This window comes from Fukomys damarensis, unplaced genomic scaffold (genome assembly GCF_012274545.1).
Source record: "Fukomys damarensis isolate Sample0158 unplaced genomic scaffold, DMR_v1.0_HiC HiC_scaffold_30, whole genome shotgun sequence".
Taxonomy (NCBI): Eukaryota; Metazoa; Chordata; class Mammalia; order Rodentia; family Bathyergidae; genus Fukomys; species Fukomys damarensis.
This window is the reverse complement of record NW_022900942.1, coordinates 56,686,546-56,698,987: the sequence shown is the minus strand read 5'-3', so window position 1 is coordinate 56,698,987 and position 12,442 is coordinate 56,686,546. Positions and strand designations below refer to the sequence as shown.

Genomic DNA, 12,442 nt, shown 5'->3' with positions numbered 1-12,442 from the left:
GAAAATTTTCCTTAAGGAGGCAATGTTTAAGCTAAAATAATACACGTTAAATTTCTTTGGGAAAATATTCAAAAAACTTTACAGTTTAATTTCACTTATCCAAAATTACATTGTGCTTCTATATGATATCACTACTATGGAAGGGAGGGAGGGAGGGAGGAAAAAAGAGAAAGAAAAAGAAGTAAAAGAAAGAAAAAGAAAAAAGAAAAGATACTCATTAGCTTTTAAGTTTAGGTGCCTTTAAAAATCTAAGAAAAACTGGATAGTGAGGTTATTTTGCCTCAAAATAAACATTTCAGAATTCTTATAAAGGCTGCGCTAGACACACCTAGTAAGCTAACTGGAAGAGAAAAACACATTAAAAAAAGACAACAAACTAAAACAAATCCGAAACGGAGCAGTGATACGCATTGTTTACCTGTCAGCTGACACTGATTAATCTTGTGTTCTGTGATGTCGCTCAGCGATTCAAACACCTGGAGGCAGCTGTCACAGCTGTGCACGCCCTCTTCTTCTAACTCCTCCCCGACCTCCGGCCTCTTCTTACAGTCTACCGCCTCTCCATCTTCAGTCTTGTCTTCAAGTTTACAGTTGGGGTCTGCAAGACAACCAAGACGCTAAGTACTGTGTCTAAAGATGGGTTCTTGTAAAGCAACGTTTAATCTTGTGAACAAAAACAGAAACATCGTTTTCCTTGACTCTGCAGTAGGAAGGCTTCCTTGCAGATTTTATGACAGAAGGATCAGAAGTCAGCCTTCCCTAAAATGTGTCAGGTTCTCAATATTAAATGAGTCCTTCCCTTTCCCCTACTATGTAGGCCCGTTTTCTCTCTCTCCCCCTTCAGCTAATTTGTCCACCTTACAAATAAATTTGTCCATTTTTTCGTAGTCTTTTAGGAGTTTTTGCTTAAAAAGGAGAGATAAATTAAGTTGAAAATTAAACAGTCTCCAAAGCAAAAGAAAAAAATTCACTGTGTTTAAGAATGAACTTATTTTCTGCTAAATACACTCTTCCATGGGAAATTACGAGAATTCGACAAAAGTCTAGAATAAGCTAAGCTAATTACCATAGGCACGAAATTGACCTTTACTTACAAGCTGGTCAAAACACACAGTTACTCCATTATCTGTCAGACAGCAACTGCAAAGCAAGCTCTACCACACAGCACAACATCCTTACAAACACAAACTCAAGAGAGAATGTCTTCTGTTTACAAAATTAACCAAGAAAACAAGAAAGAAAATAGATTAAGAGAAACTTTAAATTATAACCCAGTCAACAGCTTAAAGTGACAATATTAATGCTGAAAAGCTAACAACTGTGAAAACTAAAACTAGTTCCGCTTTAACCCCAAGAATGATATACAAACAATGGGAGAAATAGAACAGTAAAGCACGTACAGTGCTTTCACTTAGGGTACAGTAAATACTTTGTGATTGCTTATGCTGCTCTTTGACTCACTTTAGAGATGCAGCCCTAAAACCCGGGTATCTCTGCCCTTCTTGCAGAAAAGCAAGGGGCTGGGGGTGGGGCTGGGTTGAGGGGCAGGAGGGAGAGAGAATGTGCCTCTTTAGATAAATTAGAAGTACCTCATTGGTGACCTAACTTACGGAGTATCAATTTCTAATATGAAGAAGTGCCCCCAAATCAGAAATAGACTATGTCTCATATAAACCAGAGATTTCTATTTTCTGTAAGTCACTGACACATCAATGGAACATCGACAACAGCACCTAAGAAATATGGAATGCATCAGCCACACTCATATCCTCAATGTGACTGTATTAATTTTAACTAGGCTCTGAGAGTTTCAATATACAGATTTTTTATATTTTTTAACGTTCCATTAACTATCTGAAATGTCACAACCAAGAATCTATACAACGAAAATGACCCAAATATTTCTTAAAAAATTCCATGATGCTACCCCCTCACCTTCCTGCAGTCAGAAACTGCTTCCTGCTGCTCTTCCTGCTACACTGACACACTGCTAGAAACCCTACTTCTACAACCCCCTTGAACACCCTTTCTCATCTGACAGTTGCTCCAAAGCCTTTCTTTGCATTTGCCAAAGAGTTCACTACATCGCCACACTCGAAATGACTCAGGTGTGCCCAAATCCACTTACGCTCCACCAATAAAAGAGTTGCCCAAGTCCATGAAAAAAGGTAGGATCCCCATCTCGAAGAGAGAGTTGTTTGCTTGTTTACTTGGTTTTTTTAAACTTTTTTAAATTAAAGATTGCAAACATTCATGATATCAAGAAATGAAGATATTAAATAAAAATTTCACATATACATATATTGATAGCAGAAAAAGGATATGAAATAAACAAAAATTTATATAACAGACTAATAATCTAAAACATTATTAGTTGGATATGATCTTCAAACATTATGTTCTTTCTCATTTTCTTATAATATTTTTGAAATAATGTAATTACAAATAAAACAAAGTTACATATTATAGTTGAAAAACTGTCCCCAAAATTTTATGATTTATAAACTCCTTGGTTATATTAATTGATAAATATCATATGCTTGTTGACTGTACCACTTACATTTTCTAAAAACAATTCCCACAGGAAAAAAAAAACTTATATTTGAAATCCAAAAGCAACTGAAAAAATTCACATTTTTAAGATGAGATTTTTCTGTTTCTATTTTATTATATCCCATACTTATTTTTATTATTTTTATAAGCATAATGATAGGATTATTCTTCCCAAACTAATAACTATGAATTAAGTCAGGCATGTAATTTAAAGAAATGATAAGGTTGCCAGAGAAACTATCAATATGCCGTATGTACACAATCCCACCACATTCATGACCATGTTTCTCATAAGAGTGCACACATATGTGTAAAAACATACCCCCCACACATATACATAATGCATATTTTCTGTAATACAATATATACTTTGGTATAACAGTGCAGTGATGTGTGGAATGTTGGTGATTTGTGTGATTTGAGAAAAAGCAAATATCATCTTTGAGGGAGTTGGAGAATATATTGATAACATAACAACATTTGTCTTAACAAATTTCCACTGTTTTTTAGAGAACATAGTATTTAAGTAAACTGGTAATTTAGGTAGATTTAGCATCTGGAAAATGATTGTCTCAAAACTCTTCCCAGTGCCCATTTACAAATAATGGAATTTAGAGGGCTCACTCCTCAGGGAGGAGTAAATAGTATCTTTCTTGTTTATCTTGTATTTTGCCCCGTGCAATGCCATCACCAGGTAAGTGCTCAGGGAATGTTACTTAAAGATGGGGAGAAGGAAAGGGGAAAAAATGCCAGTGGCTAAAAAGTGCCCTTTACTGCTATGCTTTTGGTAAATAGGAACAGACTAGTTACCTCCAAATTAAAAAGCATCTGCATGTCTACGTTTTCCAAAATTGACATGGTACGACCCACCACACTTGAGCTTCTTGCTTTCAGATGTTTTGTCTAGAGCCACAGACACAACAGATGGGTAATAGTCTGAAGAACAAAATCAAGTGGCAAAACACTGCCGAACTAGAAAGCAACTGAAGACAATGGATAACTGTCCTGACTGTGACAAAGTGACCCTGTGCCACTAAATACCTGTTGGGAGACAGCACTCACACTCTGAATATTCTTAGTTGTTTAGCATGAGCTTCCAGTTTCTCAAAAAACTGACAGCACTCCGGGAAGAGTGGGTGTTAGGTCTGAATTTTAATATGATTATTTAAATGCTACACGGCGAGTTCGCAGACCTGTTTGTTTTTAAATAAGGAGACTCTTCGAATACTCTAGGTAGTTTGCAGTGAAAAATGATAAAAACTCACCTTCCTTATTATTCAAGCATATGAGCACTTTACACAAATCCAGTATCAAAAATACCAAACAAATCAGAATGTGTGGTATTTTTGCTCTGAAAGTCTAAAGAATGGCCCTAGCCCATGCATCTGGAACTATGGCTAGTTATTAGAATGAGGGTCATTTTAAGACTAATAAAAATGTTTTTGCTTCCACTTCTGCATTTACAGATAGAACCCTACAGGGACTGAAGTCAGTCAAGCTTATTCACTTCTGCTGCAACTTTAGGATGCATGCTCCAGCCAACTGGCGAATTTGTTTTTAGGTCAACACTTAAGAGGGACCCTCTGGGAGGTGGGTTCGATTATCACCCACGATGCCTTAGTATAATGAGTACTAGACTCTCAGTCTCTCTCCCTGCAAGATTTCTCCAACCTCCACTTCCAGGAGAAATTCTTTCTTTCCCATTCCAAAGATGTGTTTGTTTGTGTTAGGGGTCTCCATTCCTAATGCTAGTTCATGCAGGAAGGTTCTAGAAAGCTTATGTTGTCAACCATTTCTTCCCCACAGGTGGCTACACTTCAGTAATTGCACATGGCCTTAGTGATGTAGTTTTTATAAAGTCCTTTGAGAGCCAATCATAAAAAATAATTGTATTACTCTGCTAGCCATTCAAACCTCTGACTTCAACCTAAGGGGTTATAAACACAAGGTCCATGCCTGTGAGCACCGCCCTGCTCCCCCACTACTGCAGGAGGGACAATTATTCTCCCAGCCACGCTGCTGGCTATAAACCCACTCCAAGGGCAGTATTTTAAAACATCCCCTTGTCCCCCACACTGCAGCTGGAAATCACAGCAGAGCTGCACACAGGACCACTCGCCCAGGCTGTAAACAACGCCACCTAAACATGTTGCATCCGCTACAAGTGACTTCACCTGTTCAGCCAACTCCCCAGTTCCTGCCTTGGAAGGGGTGCTCTGGACACAGCATTTATAGTGTCCTGACTTGAATGAGAGGCTGCGTTTTAGAATACCGACGCAACTATTATTACTGCAATAAAAAGCAGAATTCTGTTTCCAATTTTGTTAACATTACCTATAAATGAGAATTTAAAAGAGGCGTGATTTTCCCCTTATTATATTCTGTGGCAGGTAGTTCTTTCCTTCTTTGCGTCCTCCTCTTCATAAGAATTGTTATTGCTTTAACTTGGTTTAATAAAATTACAACTTTGGGGAAAATGAAAAATTGCACTAGCTTAAAAGTGTTGGAGGCAATAAACTCATGGACTTCAATTAATTTCAAGTGTGGGATCAGTCTGAGGCCAACCAGCAGAAATTCTATTCTGTCCATGTAAAAATGAGGTTTCACCACATTTACTTTTTATAACCTATATAAAAGTCAAGTAAAAGTAATGAATATCTAAAAGCCATCTCAGTGGACTGGCAAAGACTATCTGTATTCTTGAAACTCATCTTACATATTTCTCTCTTTGCAACAAGGATCCCATGCCTGATCAAAGCTAAAATGTCAAACTACTGAGAAAACAGCCCAATTTCCAATCCATTTCACTGCCTAGAAATGGACCTCCTTCCAAGCCACTTTTGCATGGAAACGCACTGGCAAAAGAAAGAAAAACGAAGGGATCATGTGGTTATAATTATTACCAGGCAAGGAATATTTCTGCAGCTCAGTGGCAAAGTAAAACTCTGTCGCTCTCTGCTCCCAATAGTGTCCATCGCAAAACAACTGCCTCATTAAATCTCTGCAGTAAGATTAATATGCCGTAGCTGCACTACATTTATAACTTGGTACTCTATAAAAAGCACATTTAATGGTAAGAGCCAGAGCCTAGATACAAAGTATTACTATAAAAACTTCTGGCAGGGAATGCATAGTCCAGGCCTCCCCTTCTTGCAGGAGATATAAAGGAGGCTTTTCCTGGTAAATTCTGAGCATGAAGCCCTACCTTAAAAACCAGACTCAGTGTTTTTAGGAGAGTGGCAGATTCTGAGGATGATGTAAATATGAATGCAAGAAGATTACTTAACAACTAAGACTGGCAAGAGATGAATGAACCAAAAATACTCTACTTATACACATAAGCAAACTTAAAACTGATCTGTCTCCTGACAGTTTGTTCTCTGGTCGTAGTCAGCTTTTCACCAAATTAAACAACCACGGCATGAATTACTCTATCTTACATCAACCAAAACAGTGCCAAATGAGTTCAAGAAATTAACAACTAAAAATATCTATTGCTTAAAAAAAAAATACAAGGCTCGATTTCATTACAACAACCATGACCTCCTGGATTTTAATTGCCTAAACACCTTTGTACGGTTGGAATAAAATATTGCAGAAAGCATCCCCAATTCTAGATTACTAGTGGAACAGCACAGCAAATGCATAATGGTTTCGTTACTTTAGAAAGTGTCTGATGGTATCTTCTTTAAAAGGAAAATTAAAACCCAGTGTTTTAGACCGAGGAAACCTCGCTAATGAAGTACATATTCATTTCATATAAATACATTCCACCCTCAAATCTTCCAAAAAATCACTACAAAGGATGATTAACAATGCTAGGTGAACAACCGTCTTGTACCAAATAATAACTGTCTAGTGCTGTATTTAAAGTTTACATGTGTACAAACAACTAGTCGACTAGGCTTACTACCATATTCAGAAACCTGTACCCTGGAAAGAAATTCCAAGACTGCCTATTACGTAACCAAGCCTGTCCGGAAGTACTCCTGCCCTACATGTGCACTGGAATCACACTCACTGATTTCTCTTTCTACTTTGCAGCAACCGTGGAAAAGTTGCCTTTGGGCTATGAAGAGTTAACAAGAAACAGAAACTCTTCCCAATTTTCAAAAACCAAAGGGCAGGATCGTTATTCTGTGCTTTGTGGCCTCTAGATATGCATTCTAACTTGAAATCCCATAAGATGAAAGCAGATTTAGGGAAAATAAATGGCACACTGATAGAAAATGGCAAGCAGGCTCTAATAAAGGAAGGCAGCCCTGACAGGCTGTGCAGCCCTCTGTCCCCCACTCGCCTGCTGGTCTTCGGTCTCATTTTTTTCTCTCACTGTCATCTAAAGGTAAACAAAACAAAAACAAAAGCAAGCAGCAGAGTGGCTAGGGACAAGCATATCCGTAGCAAAACCCCAGCTCAGCAGGACAGAGAAGGATGCCCCAGGTAGAGACCTGGCTAACTAGCAAGAGATGCAAAGAGCCCCTGAGGTCAGGGTCAAGAATAGGCCCTTCTTCCTTGTTGTGTGATGTTTATTTTCTGAAGGCTCTCGTCTCTGAAAATTATTAAATTGTTTTACAGAAAGCAGGGAAAAAAATACGCTTTCATCTGTTTGTTCTTTCCTTTGTCTATAAAATCTCAAACAGCAAGAATATCTCCACATTAAACAAAATCACACTGTTGGAAGTTTAGAATTTCTGTGGTTTCACTTGATTGTTCTACAGGTCTATCATGGTCCTGGAAGACGAAAGAGAAATATCACAGATGTGCCATTATCAAGGAGAACGTGCCAAGCACAAATTTATTACCACTCTCTATCTACAGTGAAATTCCTTGGAGGAGGCTTCTCAGTGGGAGAAAATTAGCCTTGGGAGAGGTTAACACAAACAACACATACACATGCATACTTTGGAACTAAATAAAAAGTTCCTCCTCTCCCAATCAGAAAATCCTACCCAAAGTTCTTCCTTCTACTTATACCTTCTTTATCATTCAAAGAGAGATCTACTAAAAGAAAGCAACTTCAGCCAGCCCTCCAATTCTCGAATACAGAGAAATTGTAAACATGATCCTTACTTTAAAGTCATTTAACTTCAAAATTAATATCTAGGGCTGCCTTATCACCACTTCCATAAACAAGTATTTACTGGACACCTGAGTGGTGACAAGCATTAGGCTTTAGTTTTCCAACTGGCTGGTCAAAGCAGGTTCAGGGGTTGGGGGATATTGGTCCTTTCTGCCTTCAAAATGTCTAGGGACAGCTTGGGGTAACTAGGAACTGCAAATGAGCTTGCAATGCTTTGTCTTTTTACCCAAGTTTAGTATTCAGAACTTACATTTTTCTGCCTCTGCCATGACAGGGCAAGACAAGCACTCATGCAAGGAGAGAGAAAGGCAAATCAAATAGTGAATGTAAAGAAAGAGACGTGCTCGGATGGGGCAGCATTTCCATCAGAGCCTATTTTACCTAGAACAGAGCAGTTTCAGCTAAGGCTAAGTTTTGAAGGGAAGAGCAGCACTGAAGACAGGTAGAACAGAGCTCTCCAAACTAAGGGCACATGGGTGAAGCCACAAGCACGAAAAACAACACGATGCCATAACAGAAATGCAATTACTTCTGTGCTACTCAAATGAGGGGCATTGGATAGAATGGAAACCGAGGGAAGCCATGCAAATGCTGCACTGCAGAAGTAGCTAGATCATGTGGGAGCCACTGTGAGCACAGCATTGTCACACTCACCTCAGCACCACGAGAAGGCGTCAGGGGATTTTAAGTAGGGAGTGACTGATCTAGGTGATGGTTTAGAAACACGCTCCACTGGTCATGGAGAGGATGGGTTGGACAAAGTCCAGACCAGGAGGCAGAGAAACCAGTCTGGAGGTTACGAGATAAACCAGGAAAGAAGTGGAAGGTGCAAACGGACTCGATGGCAGAAACGAAACAATGAGTCTGGAAGTCCTGGTGGAGTGTGGACACAAGCAGGTGGGGGAGCTGTCTGTCTGTGTCTGCCAGCCTTCCAGTCTGATGGAGCCATTCCTAGAGAGGAACTTGCTGCCTCTGTTTAAAACAGGTGCGTTCATCTAGGTTAAAGACTACGCTTTCTCACTCAAGTTATGTCTTTTATCTCAGCTACCTAGATGGTGGCAAATAAATGCCAAAGCTAGGCAGAGAATACGCAGAAATATAATACTAGCTAACTGTATAATCTCATACAAGAGGGCTGCAGGGTCCCCAAAGAAGATGATTGGGAGTTAGGAAATCATTGGTGAAACTTCTTTAGTTTTGTTTTGAATATATGGAATGCCAAAGAAAAATCCAGGCACAATTTAACTGAAAATAAAACTAGATATTGACTCCAACATCCTCCTTTTAATTTCATGGTTTTTTTAAAAATCATTAACCATTTGTTTAAATAAGCTAACAGAATTTTATATGCAATCCATGATCTTTCTCATAAGATGAAGTAATAACAATAAACTACTTTCAAGAATATAAAAACCTACAGGAAGATACACACAGTCTCTCAGTGGGATGATCCAGGGGCCCCTCTCCAGACCCTGCTCCATGCTGTTTGAACTTTCCACCTCCAAAAATGGAATGAAAATAAACATCTTCTCTTAAAAAACATATACATATATCCAAATGTTCTTTTAAAAGTATGTTACAGAAACTGTGGTAAAAAAACCACTGAAAAATGATGACAAGTCAACAGGACAAATAGATGACTGAAGATAAAAATGGGCATTCAAACTCAAGATTGTCTCACCTAAAACAGAAACCTTACCCTGCATTTTTTTTTAAAGACTGTTTTACAGTGAATGATATCTTTTTGTGTTATTGTTGTTGATTTGTTGTTGGCTTTGGCTTGTTTGCTTTGGTTTGGGGCATAGGCTTTTCTTCTGGCCATATGTGACACTCTTTACTCTCCAGCTACCTGATGCCACCACCCTGAACACACTTCTAAATCTCATCTGGCCTTGGACTTTTCACAAACAAATGAAAACAACTAATTTTCTGTGTCCAACCTTAAACTAAGCCTCAAGATCCTTTCTTTCATTTTCTGTAAGAAAGATACTGCATGCAAATATTTTTTAATATCCAGGTATTCGGATACTAATTTCTCTACAGTAATTTAAAAACTGCTAAAAATCCACTCTGGAGGAAAATCAATTACTTCAAAGAATTGATACGTAGTACTTAGTGCATAAAGACTAGATTTAATGAAAAAAATGGCTGTTTAGGACAAGTACAATTACAAATAAAACCTATTTTGAAGCTAGGATTTGGACATTGGGATATTTGGAAGTTTAGTTATTTTCTCTTTACCTAATAATCCTGAAGACCCAGCTACAGAAATAGAGCTAGGAAGATTTACTGCACCCAACTAAGGAAAGATGGGGGCAAAACGTCTTTGCATTTGAGAGACATCATACTCTACTACTTCTATCAACTGTTTTCCTCAGCCACTTTAGATGAGATCGATCAAATTGCAACAATATTTCTGAATTGGCCACTTAAGGTTAACTATCTCAACAATTACTGAAACAACAGCTTAGTGGGAAAGTGTTTTGTTTTATTTTGAACAAGAATACTGGCTTGCTTCAATGTAACAACACTTGTACAATGTAACAGCACTTTCAGTCACATTTTGATAAGTAAATCCAAAGTCATTCACAAAAATCAACCCAATATTATCACTCAATGCTCCTTTGCCTCTCCTTTTTTTAATTTAGGAAGTTATTCTTCTGCATGGCACTGATATATTTTAAAGACATGGGTGATAGAATTTGTATAAAGATCATAAATTAAACACAAAATTTAGTGTCCCACTAAACATAATTGTATCATTCATGAACAGGGGGGAAAAAAAAGAACTGAACTTTTTCCTTCCCCTTCAGCACCTTCAAATGATTGTCAAAAAAAACTGGGGGTTAAACAGCTGTTAAAATAGAGTGGAAATGATCTGAAAACACATTTAAATTCTTTTCTTTTTATTCCTAGCTAACATGCAAGTGGTAGATCATGTCTGTAAGAGATCCTATTTATGAATATGAGACAGTGGTTTCTAAATTGTTTCTTTGGTAACATGATGACTCCATAGAAGATGAAAAGAGGAAATTCTATAAAGTAAGGCACTGCACATGTTTGTACAATAAGAGATCAGAGCAAAAAAGGAGACTGTGACCTATGACTTATGAGCTATTACAAACTATATGTATATTGAAAAAAAAAAAGAAATCCATTTTGTCTCCCTCTAGTTGGACTAATAAATTTAAAAACACATACAACCCTTAATATCTAAATTTCCTGTACCCTGATAAACAAAACAAGAGAAACTATAGGACTGAAAATAAACTATTAAAATAGATTATTACTGATGTATTGCCATTTCTGCAACACTTTCCTTAAGGAATTTGAAACAAAGGAAACATAGGAGCATTATTTTTAAAAACTCTTTAACTGTGCTTTTCATCTCTTAGAACATCAAATACTTAAGTTTCCACATTAGTTTAAGTCTTTCTTAAATGTTAACTTCTCCAAAACCAGACTTTTAAAATGCATTTTTCTACAGAATGACAATCTTGCCAAATGTGCATTTAGCCTGCATGTTTCTGCAGACAAGTAATAAAGACACCAGTGCTATTAGCATAATCAATATGCAATTTACAGAGCTACCGGGACAGAACTGAAAGAGAACGTGTATTCCATTATCTTGGTAAGTATAAATTAGTAGTTGTTCATCAAAATATGTTCCCACTTATATCATCTAAATCTTGGCTTGTCAAAATAATGTGATTATACATGAAATATTTTATCATATATACATACCATATGTAAGCATATTTAAAATGTTTATTCATTATCAGATAATCTCCAAATGTATGCATAAAGTCAAATCAAGTAAATCAACCACACATAAGGGAGAATGGCTGATAAGTAAATACCCACATGTATTTGTTGGTTTTTCCTCTAGCATGTGATTTAGAGTGCAGAAATGTGTGCGTGCGTGCATGTGTGTGTGTGTGTGTGTGTGTGTGTGTGTTTGTGTGTGTATGCATGCAGGCACACATTTGGATATACAACTTTCAGTAAACATACGTAGGGAGTCTTGCTGTTTTCCCCAGGTAAGCCAAAAGAGCCAGGGCTCTTACTATTTTCTAAGAGTCAAGCCTCCCCTCCTTTTCAGGGTTCTGTTTTGTTTTCTATGGTGCTGCGAATAGAACCCAGGGCCTTGCAAATGCTCATGCTAGACAAGTACTCTACCACTGATCTATTCTATTCCCCAGCCCTCATTTTATTCTCTAAAATAGTAAAGAAACTAACCTGATCAGTCCTATGGGGGCTGCTTATAATTTTAAAGAACAACATTTGTGAAACTTTATATTTTAGCTAACACCACAGACAAAAATCAAAGAACAGGTGCCTTCTCGGAAATACCGAAAGGCATCAGAGTTAGTCGTTCTTCTTGCAGGAGCGGTGGCAGCTCATGCCTGATCCCCTCTAGATGACATCAATGTCCCATTGTGGGACAGCCCATGGCTTTTAGGCTGGCAGGATGGCTTCGCTTGCCACAAGGAATATGAACTTGTTTTTTTTCCTAGCTGCTTCATACCAGATACTTAACACAACCAGTGTGGCTCTCCAGAAGTCAGATGCATGCTATGCTTTGGCAAGCCCAACCTCCACTCACTTTTTCCTGTAACTCGAGCTGGTGGGCTCCACCCTGGCAAGTCCGAGGACGCTGAGGGACAACATGGAGAAGAAGACTTTAGCAAAGCTCCCTCGGCTTTTGAGTTTGGGGATCTCACCAGCAAAGGAGAAAATACTCCTGCAGCCCTCTGCACCTTCCCCTTCCACCACTGCAATGCCTCCCAGATCAGCTTCCAGAGCCAG

The 12,442-nt window shown here is 38.1% G+C and overlaps 1 protein-coding gene across 2 annotated transcripts in view; it reads right to left on the bottom strand.

Annotated features, from left to right (window-relative positions):
• Znf521 (zinc finger protein 521) overlaps positions 1-12,442 on the bottom strand; it is a 271,829-nt gene that overhangs the window by 241,507 nt on the left and 17,880 nt on the right. For both annotated transcript variants that reach the window (XM_019210649.2, XM_010643688.2), the window contains exon 3: positions 419-598. The gene's annotated coding sequence lies outside the window, so the exon portion shown is untranslated. The remainder of the gene's footprint in view (positions 1-418; positions 599-12,442) is intronic.